This window comes from Oncorhynchus kisutch, linkage group LG19 (assembly GCF_002021735.2).
Source record: "Oncorhynchus kisutch isolate 150728-3 linkage group LG19, Okis_V2, whole genome shotgun sequence".
Classification (NCBI taxonomy): Eukaryota; Metazoa; Chordata; class Actinopteri; order Salmoniformes; family Salmonidae; genus Oncorhynchus; species Oncorhynchus kisutch.
The window spans coordinates 34022081-34045020 of record NC_034192.2 but is presented as its reverse complement, the minus strand read 5'-3'; the positions used below and the strand labels follow the sequence as shown (position 1 = coordinate 34045020).

Here is a 22940-nt window from a genome sequence, read left to right as displayed (position 1 = left end):
TCTGATTGATGAGTAAGGGCTGTGCAACAACAGAGCTATCCATCCAACCAACCATCCAGTCCCCCTCCACAACCTGGTACTTTCTGTACCTAAATGGGTTAGAGCCTCTGCCAATTCACCCAGCTTTCTGGAAACAGGACAAGGAGGTAGGTAGTAAGATATAAATCATTCATGTGGTCATCTGTAGCCTTGGATGATATGTCTGGGGTGCTAGCTAGCAAGTATGTTTGATGAATGGGGAACAATGGAGCCTCTTCAGAGGAGGAAAGGATGGACCATCCTCTTCAGTGAATTTCATAAAAATAAAAATAGTGAAACATTTAAAAAGTTATCAATTTTAGATAAAACGATATTAAATATAGTTACCAAATAATAGATTAAAACACACTGTTTTGCTATGAAGGTCAGCAGTAGCCTCAACAGCACTCTGTAGGGTAGCACCACGGTGTAAACGGACAGTTAGTTTCCATCCTCCTCTGGGTACATTGACTTCAATACAAAACCTAGGAGGCTCATGGTTCTCACCCCCTTCCATTGACATACAGAGTAATTATGACAGCTTCCGGAGGCCGTTCTATCAGTGCTTTTGCAGCATGAACTGACATGTTGCCCACCCAATCAAAGGATACTGTAATTAATTTAGTACTGAAACCATAACGTACAGCTAGCTAGCACTGCAGTGCATAAAATGTGGTAAGTAGTTGACTCAAAGAGAGGGAAAGACGATAGTTGAACAGTTTTGAACAAATACATTTCTTCAAAAATGAAGGAGAAGCAAGAGAGAGAGAGAGACCGAGAAATAGCTATATTTCCTTGTATTTCACTTGTTTCCTTGTTTTTCACTTACTTAGCAAGCAAATGCAACTTGCTAGTTTAGCATACTCAAACACCCGGCTCAAACAGAGAGGGATGCTATGTTAGCTAGCTGGCTATGGCTATCCAACACTGGAACTCTTCCAAGTCAAGGTAAGCATTTGGTTTTATTAATTTATTGCCGGCGGGGCCTGCCGGTGTAACTGCTAAACTGATTGTTGATTTTACACTGTTATGCATGATTGTAGCAAGTTTACTAATGCGTTAGTTCTATTAGCTATGTTGACCATGACGTTAGCTAATATGTTGACAGCTATGTGGGCTGTGTGTAGAGGTTAGCGGTTATGATATGAAGGTTTGACTTGGAACTTTTTTTTGTTGCCTGGTCACAGGCATGTCATGTGTTGTGAACTGAAGTCCACAAGAGAAGGGAAAAGATGAGAGGAGGAGAGCGTGTAGATGCGAGAAGGAATTATACAACGAGCATTGGCTGCTATTAAAGTGAACTGTGATTGTGTGCGATCAGGGGTGTATCCATTCTGCAGATTCTGTTGAAAAACTTTTCTTCAACGGAAGCAAACGGGAATAAACGTACCTGAATTTGTCCAATAGAAACTCTCATTTGCAACTGATGGACAAATGACTACACCCTAGATAAGCTAGGTCACCTTGATTACTACATTTTCTTCTCTTGACCTGTGCACCTACGTTGTAAACTTGCATTCATAGGCTAGGTTGTAGCAACTTCATGATGGGTATAGGGAAAATTGGAGTATCATGTAGCCTAAACCTATCATTTAGCTGGGTAAATGGAATATGAATGAGTCATGCATTATGCTGTAACAGAAATAAGGCAATTCTCATTAAAAAAATAATTGTCCTCCCTCATCTTAAACAGCACCGACCGCCACTGATGGGGAGTCTGTTGATCCAACACCACGGTAAGACATTGCATCCCGTCTACACTGTACTATAGCTCCGCGAATAAGATTTCTCCCCAAAAACTGAAACATTTTATGGTTAAAATCAATACCACTTTAAATGAACAACAACTCAGATTTGCTTTATAGCGCATTCATTAAGTATTCAAAGATGCCCAGAGAAGCAAAGTCATTAGCAAAGTCAAAGTCATTAGAAAAGGTGAGATTAAAAGCATCAGGTGCTTTGCCATATAGGCAAATGGGTATGTTTTGTTTCAAGTGGGACGATCACACGGATGAAAAACGGAAACAATGTGCAAATGAGCAGCCTTTCAGTAAAAAGATGGGGGGGGGGGCAATCCAAAATGACTGATCCATATATCCCATATCACTGATGTGGCATTGAATATAGTCAGTATGAATACATAAATGTTCCTTTGAAAGCTTAGGGTTAAATAAAACCTTTGGGACATCAAGATGAAATATTATTGGTTTTGGAACATATGGGAACCATGCTGGTATTGGCTATTGGCTTCTATGCAGTATTACAGTGTAATAACAAAGCGGCCTCTTCAGTTTCAGACACTATATATGGGAGAGAGAACCTATTATGATTCTCTACATTTAGTTGAAGTCTGTCCTACCTGTGGTGAGGTCACACACAGCTGACCCTCTCTTCAGCTCCAGTCTTCTATGAACCCAGCATAACCTCTCTATGGAGCTATAGACATAGAGACACATACTATGTCTATGCCAGGAACTTGGAGAAAGAATATTTAAGATCAAAAGACAGTGACACCCTCAGAAATAAATACAATTATGTTTGAACTTAATGCACAAAGAAATCAAAGCATAGCTATAACATACAATTTCCCCCATTCCCATTAAAGAAGGAAGAGTTGACTTGAAAAAAGGACACATTCTTGACTCAAGTGCAACTAATTGCTTCTTTCATCTATCCAATTAAAGGCAGAATTCTAATCCAAGTAGTTTATTTCTTGTTTTGATAACTCATCACGTGCCACAGCCTTGTAATCAGCACAAAAATGTGAGCATTGCATATTAATTATTTCACTGAGGGATGCTTTATGCTATTTACCCTGATGATTTAGATCTTCCTCCCACTGTACTGAATAGGATTCCTCTTGGGCTGCTCCGAGGACTTTGAGGGTCTTAACACTTACTAGGCTTTTCGCAAAAATACCCGCGGCTACACACACATAACACAATGTAAACTTGCAAACTTTCGACCGCTACCTCTGCGGGTAGTGCACAACACTTGCCTGACAGTTGCACCCCTCTAAGCAGGGCAGTGTAAATAGAATTGTCTTGTTGAGCCAACACTCGTAAACGTGATTAATGCCTGATGTCCACCACATGCATATGCTTTTTATTTTGCTGGATGTCTTGCCTGTATTTTCTGTACTTGACGCACATGTGCTTCGCTTTTCAACTCGCTAAAAGCTAGCTAGTTGGAGTCTGTGTGTGTACTTCCGTTTGTACCACCGCACAAGGTAAACAACACAGGAGTTGAAAGGATGGAAAGCATGCGGTACACAGAACGCACCGCAGCCTAGTGCGGCACCCCCAACGTAGGGCTGCGGACTGCTCCATTGACAATGAATGACTTCCGCCGGAACGCAAAGAGTTTGATGCATCTTTTGGACGTGAGGCATTATGCCTGATCCAGCAATGCGGTGCAGAGGCTCTGTACATGGTTCTGGCTCTGTGATGCTGTGCACCTACCATTTTTTTTTTTACAATGCGGAGGGAAAGAGAAGTCCTGGGATCAGGGAGGTAATGGGGATAGATGCGGTAAAGAGGTCAAAGGATCGCAGACTGTGGGGGATAGAAGGATGCCGGATTGGTGCACATTCAAGAAGTGGATAGTTGTCAAATCCATCATGTTTTGTAACAGGCCCACAATGTGGTTACTAAAGTCAGGTGTGGATTTATTTGGCTGTTTTCACTGCATAACATTTAGAAGTTGTCCCTTTTCAGGTTTAGAAGAAGTGACTGCTAAATGCTAACTCTCGCTCGTATAAGCTGGTAGCATAGTTAGCATACAAAAATCGATGGTTGTAGTCAAAGTCGTTTTTTAACTGTAACGCAGTTCATTGATGATGATGACATGAACATGTATTCAGGTTGACATCCATACAAACATTATATTCCGATTTTTACTTTGACATAGTGTGAAATACACAGGCCCAGACGGCATCCCCAGCCGCGCCCTCAGAGCATGCGCAGACCACCTGGCCGGTGTGTTTACGGACATATTCAATCAATCCCTATACCAGTCTGCTGTTCCCACATGCTTCAAGAGGGCCACCATTGTTCCTGTTCCCAAGAAAGCTAAGGTAACTGAGCTAAACGACTACCGCCCCGTAGCACTCACTTCCGTCATCATGAAGTGCTTTGAGAGACTAGTCAAGGACCATATCACCTCCACCCTACCTGACACCCTAGACCCACTCCAATTTGCTTACCGCCCAAATAGGTCCACAGACGATGCAATCTCAACCACACTGCACACTGCCCTAACCCATCTGGACAAGAGGAATACCTATGTGAGAATGCTGTTCATCGACTACAGCTCGGCATTCAACACCATAGTACCCTCCAAGCTCGTCATCAAGCTCGAGACCCTGGGTCTCGACCCCGCCCTGTGCAACTGGGTACTGGACTTCCTGACGGGCCGCCCCCAGGTGGTGAGGGTAGGCAACAACATCTCCACCCCGCTGATCCTCAACACTGGGGCCCCACAAGGGTGCGTTCTGAGCCCTCTCCTGTACTCCCTGTTCACCCACGACTGCGTGGCCACGCACGCCTCCAACTAAATCATCAAGTTTGCGGACGACACAACAGTGGTAGGCTTGATTACCAACAACGACGAGACGGCCTACAGGGAGGAGGTGAGGGCCCTCGGAGTGTGGTGTCAGGAAAATAACCTCACACTCAACGTCAACAAAACTAAGGAGATGATTGTGGACTTCAGGAAACAGCAGAGGGAACACCCCCCTATCCACATCGATGGAACAGTAGTGGAGAGGGTAGCAAGTTTTAAGTTCCTCGGCATACACATCACAGACAAACTGAATTGGTCCACTCACACAGACAGCATCGTGAAGAAGGCGCAGCAGCACCTCTTCAACCTCAGGAGGCTGAAGAAATTTGGCTTGTCACCAAAAGCACTCACAAACTTCTACAGATGCACAATCGAGAGCATCCTGGCGGGCTGTATCACCGCCTGGTATGGCAACTGCTCCGCCCACAACCGTAAGGCTCTCCAGAGGGTAGTGAGGTCTGCACAACGCATCACCGGGGACAAACTACCTGCCCTCCAGGACACCTACACCACCCGATGTTACAGGAAGGCCATAAAGATCATCAAGGACATCAACCACCCGAGCCACTGCCTGTTCACCCCGCTATCATCCAGAAGGCGAGGTCAGTACAGGTGCATCAAAGCTGGGACCGAGAGACTGAAAAACAGCTTATATCTCAAGGCCATCAGACTGTTAAACAGCCACCACTAACATTGAGTGGCTGCTGCCAACACACTGACACTGACTCAACTCCAGCCACTTTAATAATGGGAAATGATGGGAAATGATGTAAATATATCACTAGCCACTTTAAACAATGCTACCTTATATAATGTTACTTACCCTACATTATTCATCTCATATGCATACGTATATACTGTACTCTATATCATCGACTGCATCCTTATGTAATACATGTATCACTAGCCACTTTAACTATGCCACTTTGTTTACATACTCATCTCATATGTATATACTGTACTCGATACCATCTACTGTATCTTGCCTATGCTGCTCTGTACCATCACTCATTCATATATCCTTATGTACATATTCTTTATCCCCTTACACTGTGTATAAGACAGTAGTTTTGGAATTGTTAGTTAGATTACTTGTTGGTTATTACTGCATTGTCGGAACTAGAAGCACAAGCATTTCGCTACACTCGCATTAACATCTGCTAACCATGTGTATGTGACAAATAAAATTTGATTTGATTTGATTTGACATATACACAATAGCCTAAATGTACAGTAGGCTAATTTTGCTGGGGGGCAAGGAGGAGATTTGGGATCTTTCTCTGACACGTTTTCATGGCATTTACATTGTTTTGGTCGAGTCCATCTATGGATGGGGAAGCTTACCACAATAAGTGGAGGTAGTTGCGGAACAAGCTCATAAAGCTGTGGAAATGCAGGTGGGAAAACGGTTCTGCCTTTTTACTTCATACTATCTTGGCTGAGCTCCTACGTCAAGCACCAGGAAAATGACTCCAACATCTCAGAAGAGGTAAGATTAGTCTTTTTGTTTAGCCAGTTGCTGGTAATTAGCTGGCTGGCTATAGACATTAGCCCTGAATCACTACGAGTAGTGCAATTTATGTTGTGTAGATCAATTTATTGGATGCATATGACCAGTGGCATGTATTCGTGGATGGCAAGGGAAGCCAGGCTTCCCAAAAATAATTACCACAAAAAAAAAAAAAACATACCAAATGATTTATTTAGTCTCTCTGTGTTTCATAAATGTCCTTCAATTCACAAGAGGCTGAACGTATCTCACCAGACAAAGCATCCGATTGAACGAAACAGCGCCCCCCTCTTTCTCAATATGTGTAGCCCATATGATGCTGTCTGGTCAAAAAGAGTATGACACTGTTGTCGCCCGTAGCATTTAATGCAAGTGAAGTCTGTGAGCATTTGGCTAGTATAAAATAGCCAATCAGCGTTGAGCTAAACTGAGTGAGCTCAGCTGTGAATGGTCCTGGCGCACAAAAAAAAAGTGTCAAGTGAAGCAAGTTTGGATTTGGTTTCACACCAATAACATTACAACTGAAGCCAAATGTCAACGACAGAAAAGAAAACATGTAATTGTTGCATCTCATTGTGTTGTTGTCCTCCGGTGGCTAGCTAGCTAGCTGAAATCGGTCCTTTCCTAAATCAGCCATGGCTGGAGATAGGGACTTAGAATTGTGGTTTTACTTAATTCTCTGTACTGGCCAATGACAATAATGCAGATTCTGATCCAACCATAAATTCATACATTGCGCACCTGGCCTGAGAGGATGGAAGTTCAACGTGTAGCTAGATGTAGTAGGCTAGCATTAACTAGCTGGCCTGGTGCATCGTTGCCCATGAAAGGAAGCATTTTAGCCAGGTAGCCTAGGACAACAAAAAACAAAAGTGTGTAGTGTGTGACAGAGTCATAGACCGTTTATGCTAAATAAAAGAGGAGGATGGCATTGGAGTTTCTCTACAAGTAAATCAAATCAAATTAAAAAGTAGGGTGAGTCAACATGTTTTTTCTACTTGCACGCATACACACACACACACACATAAATAAGTAACATGGACAGCCACATATTTATCTTACATTGATTGGACTAAATATTTGTTGGTATCTTTAGTTGTCACTGTATTAGACTAAGCAGAGGTGATTAGATGATGTTGAAGTGTTGAAGTTGAAATGGTGCTGGAATAGTGGAGGCAGCTCCTGTTTTCTTTGCGATTTGAGGTACTTCTCAGTGGTTATAAATCAATAGTTGTTTAGTAGTCCGAAAATGTCAGAAAACATTAACTCAATTGACCATGCTTTAGGTCATATAACTGTTTGTTTACATAAAATATGTTTTGTGGACTTGCTCTCCGGTTTTGTGATGAAACAACGGTGTGGTTGAATATATTCTGCCCACTGTGTCTTCTTATTGTCTCGGCCTTAGGCCTATATAAACTCAGCAAAAAAAGAAACATCCTTTTTTCAAGACCGTGTCTTTTAAAGATAATTCGTAAAAATCCAAATAACTGCACAGATCTTCATTGTAAAGGGTTTAAACACTGTTTCCCATGCTTGTTCAATGAACCATAAACAATTAATGAACATGCACCTGTAGAACGGTCGTTAAGACACTAACAGCTTACAGATGGTAGGCAATTAAGGTCACAGTTATGAAAACTTAGGACTCTAAATAGGCCTTTCTACAGACTCTGAAAAACACCAAAAGAAAGATGCCCAGGGTCCCTGCTCATCTGCGTGAACGTGCCTTAGGCATGCTGCAAGGAGGCATGGGGACTGCAGATGTGGCCAGGGCAAGAAATTGCAATGTCCGTACTGTGAGACGCCTAAGACAGCGCTACAGGGAGACAGGAGGGACAGCTGAACGTCCTAGCAGTGGCAGACCACGTGTAACAACACCTGCACAGGATCGGTACATCCGAACATCACACCTGCAGGACAGGTACAGGATGGCAACAACAACTTCTGAGTTACACCAGGAACGGACAATCCCTCCATCAGTGCTCAGACTGTCCGCAATAGGCTGAGAGAGGCTGGACTGAGGGCTTGTAGGCCTGTTGTAAGGCAGGTCCTCACCAAACATCACCGTCAACAACATTGCCTACGGGCACAAACCCACCGTCGCTGGAACAGACAGGACTGGCAAAAAGTGCTCTTCACTGACGAGTCACAGTTTTGTCTCACCGGGAGTGATGGTTGGATTCGCGTTTATGGTTGAATGAATGAGTGTTACACCGAGGCCTGTACTTTGGAGCGGGATTGATTTGGAGGTGGAGGGTCCGTCATGGTCTGGGGCGGTGTGTCACAGCATCATCGGTCTGAGCTAGTTGTCATTGCAGGCAATCGCAACGCTGTGCGTTACAGGGAAGATGTCCTCCTACCTCATGTGGTACCCTTCCTGCAGGCTCATCCTCACATGACCCTCCAGCATGACAATGCCACCAGCCATACTGCTCGTTCTGTGCGTTCCTGCAAGACAAGAATGTCAGTGTTCTGCCTTGGCCTGCGCAGAGCCCGGATCACAATCCCATTGAGCACGCCTGGGACCTGTTGAATCAGAGGGTGAGGGCTAAGGCCATTCCCCTAGAAATGTCCGGGAACTTGCAGGTGCCTTGGTGGAAGAGTGCGGTAACATCTCACAGCAAGAACTGCTAAATCTGGTGCAGTCCATGCACTGCAGTACTTAATGCAGCTGGTGGCCACACCAGATACTGGCTGTTACTTTTGATTTTGAACCCCACTTCTTTTAGGGACACATTATTCCACTTATGTTAGTTACATGTCTGTGGAACTTCTTTAGTTTATGTCTCAGTTGTTGAATCTTGTTATGTTCATATGAATATTTACACATATTATGTTTGCTGAAGATAAACGCAGTTGACAGTGAGAGGACGTTTCTTTTTTTGCTGAGTTTATGACGTTGTCAAGGCATATGAACTAACAGGTTATAGAGCAAACACCACAATTATCACAACACATATTACATACAGCTTTTTTCCCCTGGCTTGGCTTCCTCTGTGATTTTACCCAGGCACCGCTACTGCACATGACACTCTCCGCTCTACGCTGCTCCCTGAAGCGCAAGAAGTATGAATGCTCTGACTTCTCTGACTTCAGCTATAAATGCTGTACGGCCACTGTAAACCCAGGACTGACCATGAATCGGCTTTTACAGTAAAAATGGTAACAGTATAGAAATGTTTTTAAAACAGTTGAAATGTCCGGACATTTTCTTTATTTTGTAAGACTTGTTTTATTGAATTTTTACCTGAAATTGTAGTAACAGCCTGTTGCATTCTGAAATGATCCGTGAGCTTTAAATCTCAAGTGTATGTTTGTTGTTGTTGCTTGACTGCACTGAGCCACCTAGGTCCAGGCAAGAAGCAAATCCCCAGGGAATGATCAACCTTTTCAGGAGAAGTTTGCTTTTACCTCACATAATGACTTCCATGATCTTGATGAAAATGAAACCTGGTTTGTTCTAAGGTTACTTTAATAGGATGCAGAAATTATTTTGTTTAGCTAGCTTGCTAGCTAACATTTCCTAGCTGTGTAGCCTATATTATAATATGAATGACTGCATGATAATGCTACTGTACTTTTATATTCTTATGGGAGGGGTAAACTTTCCTTATTGATTTGCTAACATTACTTGATCAAATGTTGTTACTAAGCTAGCATGTGTCAGCTATGTAATTTAATGTGTACGATGAGAAAATAATGCTAATAATTCTTGTGGATTGTTGCATTATTCAATAGTGTAATATGGTTTGGTTGCATTATTCAATATCGTAATATGTTTTAGAAGAAAAGTTGCTCCAATTTAAAAAATAGTTTGTGCTTACTGGCTAGTGGCTAGTAGGCCTGACCCCATTTAGTCCACTGGTCGATTGTTTGGTTGATAGGCTGTTGGTCGGATGAGATAATTATGGCAGCTTGTCTGAGCAGACCAATCCATTGCGGAGGCCGCGGGGTTGGCACACCAGTATCCCCAGTAGTACATTTATCGTTAATTCCCACCATTTCTCATCTACAATGTGTGTTTGGTTATGGTAATTTCTGCTAATGCATTCAATATATTATTATTACAGTCTTACCGTTGTCATTGTAGGAGTGGACACATTGTTTGCAGAGCACACAGTATCCTGTGAGAAAAGAGTTTTGGTTTATTTCATTCCATTTACGAGTTGTCAATTTAATCAAAATGTGCATATGAAAATCATAATTGGCACCCAGGTCAGAAGAAATGGTAGGATAACTTGGCAGGTCAGAAGAAATGGTAGGATAACTCCTAATGGAAAAGTTTGCGGATATCTGGTGTAGTCTATTCCCGACAACTTCAGGAGCTTAATGTCAGAATCTGCGATAGGGCAGCGGGAGGAGGAGGGTGGGGATTTTTTTTCTGGTTAGGCTACATTGATCTATGGCTCTCTCTTTAGTAATTTAGTAATTTTTAATCGTAGTGCTTAAAGCATCAGACAAGCTCAGTAGCCTACATATAGTTCATTTTATTCAAACATAGGGGGTGTCTATATATGGAAAAATACAATAATGTGAATAATGTGAATTGAAAAGTCAAAATCTCCTTCATCACTACACTCCTCTAAATGTCTTTCATCTCTCGTAGTGGGAATAGGGCCTAACTGACAGATATGCAGGAGACCTCAGAGGATGTGGTGACAAAGCTAACCGCTAACTGATAACTCTTTCCATTTATCTCCATTTAGGTGGGTGTGACGCGGGTGTTAAAAAGGTGTTGAGGATCAATGGGATGTTGACATTAGTGCAGGGATCTTTTCCAAAAATCATCAAGGTAGGTGCCATCGCACTTTGTCATGAGTGATTTTTGCAAAAATGCCTCCCTGAAATTCCTCTACTCTACCTCAAGCTGCTACGTGCGTGGAAAACCTATAGTCAGTCACCACATTCAGCTCAATTCCCCAGGTCTTCTAGTGATGAAATAACCCAGTTCCATGAAGTAACCACAGCTCTCAACCAGGCCCAAACGAGATGCTAATGTTTTCAGACAGCACGCAACGCTCTCACAGGTTCTAGGAGGATATACCTCAAATGCAACTAATAATAGTGCATCCATTGTTCCATCTTGACTTGGAATTTCATATGATGTACTTCAAATATCAGATCAAATATATGGGTCAATGGGAATTCTGTGGAAAAGAAAGGAAAACAAAAACAGAACGGAGGAGGGAAACATGGGGAAAATATGCACTGCTGACTACAGATCTAAGGAATGCAGCAGCTATTAAGGAAATGATTTGGGAAGAGTAACGGCACAGAAGATTAATTAACCGGGTTGGTTTTTAAACTGATTGAAAGGGAATATGTCCGCACACGCATGGAGGACTAATTATTTCCAACCCTTACTTGTCTAAATAGGCTTTGTAAACAGTAGTGCCAGTGACATGAAATGTTCAAAGGATATCCCCCAAAAAAGGGGGTGGAATGATCAGAATGCTCTGTTTCATAACTGGTGACTTACAGTAGTGCGATATTGAAACCTCCCACTACCTCAATGGGTACTACTGTATGTTTGGTGATCACACAGGCCAGGCACACGATGCAAATGCAGAATGTAAAACACAATCCAAACCCCAATGCCAGTTGCATTACATCTCTGAATAGTACAAAGTGTAAACATAATTATGTCAGGGACTTCACTTTGCCTCTGGCGCCGTACTCGTATGTGTGTATAAACAATGGCCCGCGCTGTTACACAGATGTATTACTGTGTTTGCCTATTCACTGATTGATATAATTTTTCTTCATAGAAGATGTGCAGATCATCCCACTGGGCACACACTGGTTGAATCAACATTGTTTCCACATCATTTCAATGAAATTACATTGAAGCAGTGGCGACCCATTATTGAGGGCAGGTGGGGCTGGGCCCCTCCTGTTTGGAGCCCCACCTGTTTATCTAAAAAATAAATTGATGTCACATATCAGTTTGCAAACAATGTCAAAAATAATTATAGAGTTAATAAAGCCGCATACAAACATGGTCTCTTTCTTGAGTAAGGCAGCTCCAAAATGCAGGTGTTTCAGCCTAGCTCAGTGCTTTCTGTGGTGGAGGGGCAGCCAGCGGAATATACAGAGTGTATGGGTTGGTTATCTTTTCTAGTTGCACCGTGATTGGCTCAGTGTTCCGTCACTCATGGGGACACTACGTCACTGCAGAATCTACAGGGAGAGCTAGGCAGTTCAAGCCCCCTTGGGTGCTGCCATAGATTTACATTACATAAGTGCCCATCCAAGAAGGCTCAATGTCATTGGTCACAGATAAAATGATGTCAAATCAAGTTATGCTGTATCTACCGTAGCTTTGATTGGACTGATGATGTTACTTTTAAAATCTTAGCTAGCAAGCTATACAGGCAGTCATCGTCGACAGTTGGCAATCTACTGGCAAATCATAAAAGAAAAAACATTCACTTGCAACACACCATGGGCCAAAGATTGAATACATTGGCCATGCTGTCAATCCAGCATGACTTCTGCCCCGTTCAAAAGAACTGGAAACTCGGAACTGGGAAATCTCAGACTTCAGTGAGTTCAAGACAACTGGGAACTCTGACTCGGAAAATACATTTTGAATGGTCATCCAACTTGGAATTGTAAGCCGGGAACTCAGGCCTCTTTCTAGAGCTCCGATCTGAAGATCACTGACGTCGTGATTCGTCCTTTCATTCAGAGTTCCCAGTTGTCTTGAAAGCACGTTTGATACCCAAAATTTGCCCACAGGAAGGACCGCCGCGCCACCTTCCTGTTCAAGTGAGCACAGCACAACAATGGTGAGTCCAGAAATGTATTGTATGTTGCAGCATAAATTAGCTCATGTGCTTTTCTTCATGAAGAGGGGATGCTATATAATGTTGTTGGGTCTGTAACCATGTTGACAGTCTCTTCCCATTCAAATATTTGTTCTCAACTGAAAGTTCAGTAATAGACCCCTGTAATTCCATGTTGGCGTTCGTTCTTATTCAAGGACAATGAGGTTCTTATCGACTTACACAAATCCTCAAGGAGTCAGTAGAAACCACATTTGTTAAAGCAAGTCAGCAATATCAGCTATGGTTTTAAAAAGTTAGTAAATGAGGCTGAATGAACTGTTTCGCTGCCAGACGAAGCTCCGCTGATAACCAGGTGTAGCGGTGGTAAGGGTTCACTCCATGGTGTTGAAAGGAAAGCGCCGCTGTTGGGACAGCTTTCTGTAGGCACTAACAGACCCTCATTTATGTGTATGTTTTTACTATTGAACTTACGGAAGTGTTACTAACAACTTCAGTTCTGTATATTTTCTTGAGATGACAATACATACCAAACAACCTCAACCCCATATGATCATTAAGATCACTGATCACTAAACCTCACTTCATGAAACTTGGTAGCTAATCCCAATGGGATGCAGCTGTGACCCGATGCTGTATATGTCAAGCCAACAGGGAATTTACAAAGGCACATCATGCACTGAACTTTCATGAGCAAATAGGTTTTCTTTTTTTAGACTGAATTAATATTTTGAAACCCCTCCCAGACACACAGGGCCATTGAGTAATTCTGTCACTTACATAACTGGGAGAATAACATCTGTCACATTCACAACAGCAGTAATGCAGGTTTATGATAATGTAACAGATATGGGTATGGAGCTGGGGATGAGTGCTAATTACCACAGCTATATCCCCCTCTAATAACGGGCTAAAGGAACTCTATAAAATACACTCTGTTCTTCCATGGGGAATGGATTTTTGATCCCCCACCCAATCAATATCATCTATATTCTGATTATTCCAAAGGAGTCGAGATAGAATGCCGTAATATCTGCCTTGGTCTTTTTCAAAGTCATTGGTTTTGGAGGATATGGGAAAACTTTGCAGCTTTAAAAGTCGGATTGTGATCAACCCACAAATAGGGACACGTTACTTGACGGCGTGTCACTTCATGGGAAAAGGAGTTGTTTTTAGATGGAATGTGCTAGAGAGTACACGCAGACACTGTAGATCCCATTACCATATCGTGGCACATGTCCAATAAAAGGTTACACTACCTTATTGATCATCAGAAAGATGAAGGGACAGTCCACTACTTTCCTTTTCTCCCTTCTAAATCCACTACCTGGCTTCCTCAAAGGGAGACTGTTGACTGCTTACCCTCTCCCATGCCCCCTCATGCTCCCTGCCCTGTGGGTACAGATATGCAAAGGCTATCAATATCTCCCAAACTTCAGAGGTGCCAAAATGGCACGAGACGACATTGCTAGTTCCGTCCCTCGGCGATTTGCTGTATGCACGCATGATTTAGCATGTTATTTTTGGTGAAGACAGATAAAACAACCAAAGCGCCTCTGAGGTTGGTCTAAAACCTATTAACAGTGCATCCTTGGCTTCACCTCTGAATCTCTCCGTCTCGGGCCTACACTGTAGGGTCAGCACCACACAAAATCCCATTTGTCCTCTCCATTAATGTCACAGCCTTAAAGCAACATATCATCACAGTTCCAGAAGCTTGCTCTCTAACTGTAATTGAAATGGCCCAAGGGGAATTCCTTGGTTCTGGTTTCCCCTTCATCCCCCCCATGCCCCAACCTCCATCCATCAATGTAGAGTCTGGCCCTGGAGCTCTTGTAATGCGGAGAGGTTAACAGCGAGATCGCCACACACATGCTCACTTACTGACTCCTGAACCGTGGCGCCTCAGGGCCTTTGCATGTGTATCTACTGTATGACATTTGTGAAAAACGCCATACATCGTCATGTCAAGTACATATTCATTTAGCTGCCAGGTGCCAAGGAGAGCTCGACAGCATCAACAGCAAATGGATGGACTTCAATGGGGATGTGATCAGAAACGCCATGCTTCCTTCAGATGTCGAATTCACAGGCTTGATTACACAGCCCCCTCGCGACGCAACCTGCTACAGATAAAATTAAACACCCGCGATTACACGCGGCTTTGAAATACCCTGGACCACAATCAATGTGATCCCTTATTTAAGCTCATCCTCAAAAGATGGAGATTTGACGATTCATACAAAAGGTATTAAAACAACCGCAAATTGTTACTAATTAAATGTGATGGACCTGAAAGACAGCAAAGACAAGAGGCACTTAAGGTCTCCTGGTGTTGTAATTGTCAAATCTAAGGGATTCTTCTCTTTGGATTATGATCAAATTCTCTTTTAACATTCTTTAACAAGTGCTCAAAATGCATTCAGTGTAATGTAAAAAATAAAAAATAATGTCTAAGCTAATAACCAGCCATGGTGACGTGCACAGACACAGAAATGGGCTAAGATTTCTGCTCCAATGTGCTGTTTTAAGCATATTCATCTGGCTTTCACATACATGAAAGCTGCCAATTGCCCTTGCCAACAAGTGGAGGACATTAAGTCAATCGTCCTAGTTGATCTCTGATAACAAGGATCTGGATGGGAGATCATAGGCAAGGGGCAAAAGCTATGGTCATCCCCCTGAAAGGATGGAATTGCCCCTCGTGGGTCTTGGGCTTGCTAGAAGTTGCCCCATCTTCAAACAGCGCCAAAGAAAACCTTAGAGACGTGGATTTTGAAAGATGAACACAAAGGATTCATTGGCTCTCCTTCGGAACACATGGGACCCCCCAACCAATACAGTGAGCCTCCTCTCAGAGGGTCTCCCGTTGACTTGCTGTTGCATCCTGCCATGAGATAACCATTGTCAGCTGCATGGGAAAACTCCTGAGCTGATTGGCTGGATAAAGACCTTTAAAATCTTCATGGCTGCCCAAAGACTGGCTCATCAGAAAACTATCAGAAATATCTCTTATGTAAGGCATGGATAATGAATGAAAACAGAGGGGAGAAAACATATTTGTGAGAGCCATTCGGAGGGGTAAATTGGAATGCATCACAAGACAAAAATGCATCAGATACAAAGATGGGCGCGATCTTTCTCTCTTCCCAGATGCATATGTTGATAGCCTTATTTGGGAAAGTCTGTGACAAAAAAAGTCTGTGAGCTCTGTATGTTGGGGGGCTTGGGCTTAAGTTGAAAGCGGAGCCCCAATTGCGAAGTGTGAATAGAGGGCTGTTTTAATAAGCCTGGTACCAGCTGAGCTACACAGGGGTCTGGCACCACCACTGACACCAGAAAACTGCACTGCAGATGAAGATGAGAGAGAAATCCAAGGGATCAGTCTGACCAAGTCACCAGATCAGAGCTCATGGGGATTTCTGATTTCTGATTCGCCATTTCGCTGTCCGTAAAAAGCAAGAAATATGAAAAATTAAGCTTTTATATGCTCAGTTGTAATCATTGCATTGTCTTACATAAGAGTCCTGCCACTGATGGCGCAGTTCTTTTGAACGCTTGTTAATGTCAAGTTGTCAACAGGCACAGAGGACCGTAAACAGATTACCTTGTGTGTCCCACGACTCAATGATACTCTCCATGAGTGACATCCTCCTCTGACACCTGTGCTTGATATCTCTGATAGCCTGATTACATACTGTACAACCTAACCTTTATAATCAATGTTGAGTTCGTCGTCACCATCACTCTCATTACACACTCTCATGTTAGCAACAGAGTTGCGTCTGTGCCAAGCCCTTCTGAACCCCACGTGCTCCGTTTCGAGAGAAAATGAAAATGAGATGAACACGACACTGAAAGAAAGAAGACAAGAGGCGCAGCTGCTTCCAGTTTACCATGTAAAAGGTTGCAGTTTCACGTGGCGAGAGCCAAGGACCAGATGTAAACACGAATGGGGGCATAGATAAGTGGAGCTTCATATATGGTGGGTGAATATGGTGGAGGGCACTATAGCTACCACAGGGCCACACTGGCGAGTATGCAGAGATTAGGGGGCCAGTGTGAAGAAGTCATGGAGTGTTAGGATAGCCAAGAGCAGAGAGAGAGACAGATGAGAGAGAGAGGAATGAAAGGGGGCGTGGAAAAAGAAGGGGGTGGTGGGCAGGGATGAATGAAAAGAAACAGAGTCAGGGAGCCACAACACTACTGGCTTGACCTGGGGAAGATGGAAAAAGCCAGGGATCCAATTAAAATCACACTTGGTCGGCCTTACCCCTCTCGCCATGCTGACGCAGCCCCACACTGGCCGGCCTTGCGAGGTGGCTATACCATAGCAGTGAGCTTATACGGGTGCCACGCAGCGCTTGCAGGTTACACAAGATGTCTTACATGGCGGTCGGCTATCAAGCATCTCGCCCAAAGACCTGGTGTGAAAACGCGTCTCACCCTCTGACACATTGGTGGGAATCTGACCCTGTATGCCATAACAGAGACCGGCACAGCAGATAGGCTATGTGCGACGGTGATTCTGACGGACTCCAAGGTGAAACAGACATAATCACGTGAGTTTGAATGTTACGTGTACAGCCAAAAAAAAGGGGCGGCTGACTCTTGTTGCTAGGCAGAGAAGCAAAATAAAGATGGCGGACAATAAACAGCAAACTGGGAATATAGGGTCCCATCATGCAGTACCAGTGATTAGCAGGGGGAGGGGGAGGGGCAGGGGTGTGGTAGGGCTGAGTGGTTATGGAATATTGCCATTGCTTTGTCAGGAAAAATAATATAGAGCGGGATCTGTAAAGGCTTTCTGCACCGAAGAATTGTGGCTATTAGGGAAAAGAAAATCTAATTTCAGGGTGTTCCGCTCTGGCCTTCCTATGTACACCATCACTGCGCTTGCATAACAGATCAAATTGAGAAATTGATTTCCCCAAGCAAACAGACGATTTCTTGGGCAATTATGTGCACAATGGAATTACTGTCTTCCCCCAAAAATGTTTTCTGAGAGCAGATGTACCATCTTCGGAGGAAGAAATCATAGTCGTGACATAATGGAGAATACATAACCTTCACAAGGATAATAGTTGAGGTTTGGATAGGATCATTTTGATGGAGGAGGAAATATCAAATAACCTTAGTAACCTGCAACACGTCTCAGACAGACCCTAATCCCAGAATTAATATTGGCAGTATCCAACCAGACAAACATTCGATTTTGATTGATATTTGATTGCATAGCCAATAAAGGTGAATTGAGCTTCCAAATCATGTTGTTGATTTCTGGTCAAAATCTTGGATAAATTACCATTACTATGCACGTTGATGACTTTCTGAAAATTCAATCATGTTGATACTTATGTTGAAATAATGCAGGAATAATATTAAGTTGACCAATTCTTTTGCCTGGTAGGACAACCTTAATAACATGAAGAAATAGAAAAATAAAGTGTTTAGTTACGACCGGTGCTCTCTGGGTAACATCGTTTCCTTATTATTTCACCAATAACATATCAATCTTATCATGTTGCATCGATGCAACTTTTTTGATTCAATTGATCAAATAAAGTTATCAACGTACCTAGTTTTCGGATAAATTTAACCCAGGTCTTAAACAATATGGTTTAAGGTTTTGATTTATGAATTGTATTCACGTTTGTTGACAACTCAATCAAACATCAATCAAACTCGACGTTGTTCTGGCGTCTTTGCCAAGTGGCTGCTGACTCATGAAGCAAGCATGACACACACCAGCTGTTAAAGTTAATCTAAATGAAAGGAAGGGGAAATGAAAGGGGAAACCTAGTCAGTTGCATCACTGAATGCATTCAACCAAAATGTGTCTTCCGCATTTAACCCAGGGAACCAGATTTAACAGATCTTATGAGGTTCTGGAAGGAATAAGACGCGACTCTCGGTCCATTCTAATGCTCATATTATTTAGGGGATTGCACCTCATCTCACGTTGGTTGAGAGCCTTCTACTCCTCTCCAATCTGAGGCTCTGACAATTTTATCATCTCACGTTGACTATTACAGTACTTTTTTTTACGAGTTTTCTGAAAGAGGGCAACATAAAAAAACATCATAGCATCCCCAATCAAATGTCTACTCTCTCGAAAAGCAAACAGTCTCAAGTTAAGCAATTCAAACTAGCCAGCTTATTAGTAAGGGGATCCTTGTGGTGAGATTGGTGGATGACTTCTCAGACAGATGGCTTGAGTCTCTGACATGCTCATTATTTATTTCCCTGGGCTGACAGGGAGGGCAAAAAACCAACTGCGGTCTAACTCAGTGGGGTTCGCAAAATACACCATCAAAACATCCTGCCTTGTCTAAAGAGACGTCCTCATGAATATCGTGTATGACATACACTAATACAGCATACTTCAGTTTACATGAAAGCCCTAACACGCTTATCACCTTTTGCAGCATCCTGAAAAGTGCCACCTCGTGAGGAAATAGACTGTGTGCGCTGAGCTGGCGTTGTCGGCGATGGGTGCTGGAGTGAAAGCAGGCAAGGAAAGAATGGTTTAGATGGTGGAGAACTCGGCCAAATACATAATAGGACACACAGCTTGTGCAGCCATGTCCATTGATATCAAGAGGCTGCAGGTGATGGGCCTCAATATCCTGTAACTAAGAACATAAAGCAGACAGTCAGTCGGTCTGAGCTGTTACCATGACATCGCTGTAGGCCATGACATCATCGTTACAGGAGCATTGTGGGAGGAAGAAAATCAACAATGAACTTGTTTTAGTTTTATTTTGGGAAAAAGTATGTGCCACCATATTAGTTCACTTTCATCAGAGAAACATTACTTTTAGAGAAATTGATGAAGATATCCGCTGTGACAATAATGAAAACACTTCTGGTCTATCAAACTTTCAGAGTAACACAATCATATTGTAGTCCAGATTTGCACATCAGAGGTAGAGGATAATATGAATGGGAGACCGAAAATGATTCAGAAAACAATCATGTAGCACAGTTCTATCTTCCCAAAATCGTCAGACACTGTCCCGACTAGCCACACTCGAACATATCCGCGTTGACGACTAATCTAAATCGTTGCTTCCCCCTTCCTTATACATAGAAGAGAGTATTCCAAGAAACTGAACAGTGTGTGACGAAAAAGTATGGAATGGCAGACTTTCTTATCTTTTGAATATAAGAAAAGCGCATAGTGTGGTACACCAAAATGGTCTCCTTTAATTATAAACTGCCTGCACGTGTCTTTCACTGCACATAACAGTAAAAGACATCCATCCGCACAAAAGCTAGATCGTTAGGTAGTATGATTAGATTATGTTGTGAATGAAGCAGTAATGAGGTCATCATTGTGAGTGTGATCACCATCAGGTGGTATGGCTACTGTACACCGAACCCTTTCCTCCAGTCAGACAAGTGGACATGGACACTTATTGCGTGCATCGTTTTCAGCCTGCCACAAATATGCGGCCTAGTTACCTGTGCTGAACTCTGTGGTCACTGCTTTTCCAGAACCTATCCCTTTTAAGTAGACTGAAATGATTTGCGCCGGAGGCTCCATCTTTGACAGTGGGAATTGGGTATGTAAACTATGAATGAGTTATATTATAGTAATAACTATCTCGGGATGAAATGGGTAGTTTTAACAGTAATATACTACGGATCATTAGTGGCACTGTGTTCAGACACAGCAGACAGACAGGCGATGTATGGGATGGACGGCAGTAGGACATTGTGCTGTACTAGTAGGATGTGTCTGTGTTACTGTAATATCTTTATGTGTAACTGTAATATCTGTACTAGGATATGTCTGTGTTACTGTAATATCTGTACTAGGATATGTCTGTGTTACTGTAATATCTGTACTAGGATATGTCTGTGTTACTGTAATATCTTTATGTGTAACTGTAATATCTGTACTAGGATGTGTCTGTGTTACTGTAATATCTGTACTAGGATATGTCTGTGTTACTGTAATATCTTTATGTGTAACTGTAATATCTGTACTAGGATGTGTCTGTGTTACTGTAATATCTGTACTAGGATATGTCTGTGTTACTGTAATATCTTTATGTGTAACTGTAATATCTGTACTAGGATATGTCTGTGTTACTGTAATATCTTTATGTGTAACTGTAATATCTGTACTAGGATGTGTCTGTGTTACTGTAATATCTGTACTAGGATATGTCTGTGTTACTGTGATATCTGATAGGTTATGTTTGTGTTACTGTAATATCTGTATTTAGTTCTGTCTGTGTTACTGACATATCTTACAGGATATGTCTGTGTTAATGTCATATCTGTACTAGGATCTGTTTGTGTTACTGTAACATTATCAGATGAATGGATGACTTATTAATACTGGAATAACATACGATGGTTAGACAGGCAGCCAAATCTAACATTTTTCCACTAATTGGTATTTGGACCAATCAGATCAGCTCTTTTGCTAATAATTGGGCGAAAGATCCGAATTGGGCTGCCTGTCTAAACGCAGCCATAGCCACACACGCACATGGTTATACAAAAAGATAACAAATTGGTATATTATAACAACACTTGAAACAAATAATAGAACAATCTATATCAGGGATATCTAGGGCTGGCTCGCTCTAAACATCAATGAATGAATTGTTCACAAACTGATTTAAAACCAATGCAAGTACACTGCGATATGTGTCAGATTAAACATCTGAATGGCTATCTCCAAGACTGGAATTCAGCCAAAACTGCATAGCAAACTCCCACAGAGAAATAATGGTGCAGATCTGTGCACTTACAACTGGGTATAAATTGCATACAGGGGTCAAAACCATAGGGCAGAAAGATAAAGTACAATAAACTTTGCTTTACAAGTCAACTGCATATAGTAAACAGTAATTGTTATCAACACCATGTATTTTCCCTGTACAGGAATAATGCTATTCCTCTGCAGTACACTTTTGATTGAATTTCACCTATGGTTCCAAAGGTCTTCTTAATAAACAGAGTCCGGGCGGGGCCTTTAGTTTTGCTACACAAATCAAATAAATATAGATTATATTTCAAAACATGAGCAAACTGGTCTAATAATCTCACATTTCAGAGTTTGACACAGATTGCCAATATAAGATGTTTACCAGACCCAACCCCAGAGAATCACCCACACTGTAAAGACATCAAACTATATTTAAGAGTGTCGAAAAAAACAGATCCCATTTTTATTTTGAGGTCAAATGATTAGAAAATATGAGGAATTAATAGTCAAATGTAGTTCATCACAAAGAATGGATAACATTCACCTGTAGGCCTACAACCTTGAAAATGTGTGTTGTGCTTTTGCATGGTGCTCATGCAGAGATGGAGAGCTCGATGGACATTTTAGGAAAACTATAGTGTGATAAATGGACTTGAAAAAGGGGCCAGACAAACTTTACTAGAGGCAAAGCTATGACTGTAGCAAATACGCACGTATTTGACGTCAGTTGCTGCTTATCAAATAAAACCTGTCAACTGTCAAGAGCTCAAGCATTTGGTTTGAATTTTGATTAATGTCTTCATAAGTGTGCACTCCTAATAAGATTTTACAAATTCATTTACAGTATGGGCATGTGTATAACACATTGTGCAGCTCATGGTTGGCTATTTTAGTCGAACCAAGATTCTCAGAATTCAACGTAGGCCTGTACATAACGCAATGAATTTCATAAAACGCCAATTCAATTCCAAGAAACCTGAAAGTGAATGCACGGATATCTAGCACAAATAAACAAAGGGCGTTGAGTCTGCGTCACTGTGGCACTAGCACATTTTCTTTGAGAATGCATTGGGTTTAATCACACACGGCCTGATCAAAGGGAATAGAGACACTTTAATGAAATATTGAATGCATAATTAATGTTACAGTATGTACAGTATAATTTTAATTAAACATTTTAATTCTTATCAAGGAGGCCGTGGATTGTGTTCTCAACTGATCCCGAAAAAAACGTATTTTACACAAAAATGCATAAAATATCCACACAGAAACAAAGAATGCAAGTGTATTCTGAGGAGGAAGGGGGTGCAGGGGGAGAGGGGATCATACT

The 22940-nt window shown here is 42.2% G+C and overlaps 1 long non-coding RNA gene across 1 annotated transcript in view; it reads right to left on the bottom strand.

Annotated features, from left to right (window-relative positions):
- Positions 1-22940, bottom strand: part of LOC116355019 (uncharacterized) — a 140725-nt gene that overhangs the window by 21879 nt on the left and 95906 nt on the right. The gene's annotated exons all lie outside the window — the stretch shown is intronic.